A 948-nucleotide genomic window follows, 5' to 3' on the forward strand; every position below is an offset into this window, starting at 1 on the left:
TATGCAGGAAACAAGACTCGTTTAACAGACATACGAACCACCTTCTTTCTCTAGCTTCTTTGTACAGCTCTTTTGCTTGCACTGTGAAATTGCATGATGTTAATCAACAGCATTCAGCACAACACGTGGGCTGAATGTGTTAAGTTTTAGCTAGTAAAAATATCTAGCCGACAAAATGTGAGGCAGGACAGTCTCTGCCTCTCAACTCTGCCTCTGAGTCACTCTCAACAACTGTTTTAATGAAAGATGGGAGAGAAAAACTTGGTGGCTTTGCTTTTTCTTCTCTCCCCCCCTCCCCAGGATTTTCACTTTTAGTTCACACAAAATAAAGTACTATTGTTCAGCTGATCACAGCATTTTACAGGGCTAGAACACTTGTTCTACAGGTTTATTGTTTAAACAGTTCAGAATTAAAATGTTTTGACTCTTCAAATCCTTCTTTTGAGACCAGGTCACTAACAGCAGAGGAAACTATCTGCAGATTTGTGCAATGCCTCAGTCTTGCATTGTTCTGGTAAATCTAAAGCTGCCTTCTTTGGAAGGCATTCATTTGAAAACTTTTATCTGTATTTAGTTCTTTCCAGGATAATAAAAATACGAGTATCTGGTTCAATGGTCTAGAGCTACTTTTAATTTCTAAAATACCAATTTTCATTTTTACCCTACCTTTCACAATTATTATTATTATTTTTTAATTATCACAGAGTATTTCATATTGGACTGAATCTGTCAAAGTTGCTAACAGCAAACTTAGCCAAAAAATTTCAAAATTAAGACTCTATCACAAATACTTGCCAAACTCTCCAACCATCACAAGTACTCCTCAGTAGGGTATAGTCTTTGGCTGAAGCTATTTCAGCAATCTGAATGAAATATTTCTTTAACTCTGCAGGAAAGCTTTAAAGTGGCTCAAATTCTTAGCTGTCTTTAATTCACAGGAAGAAACCA

Source organism: Anas acuta, chromosome Z, assembly GCF_963932015.1.
Source record: "Anas acuta chromosome Z, bAnaAcu1.1, whole genome shotgun sequence".
Taxonomy (NCBI): domain Eukaryota; kingdom Metazoa; phylum Chordata; class Aves; order Anseriformes; family Anatidae; genus Anas; species Anas acuta.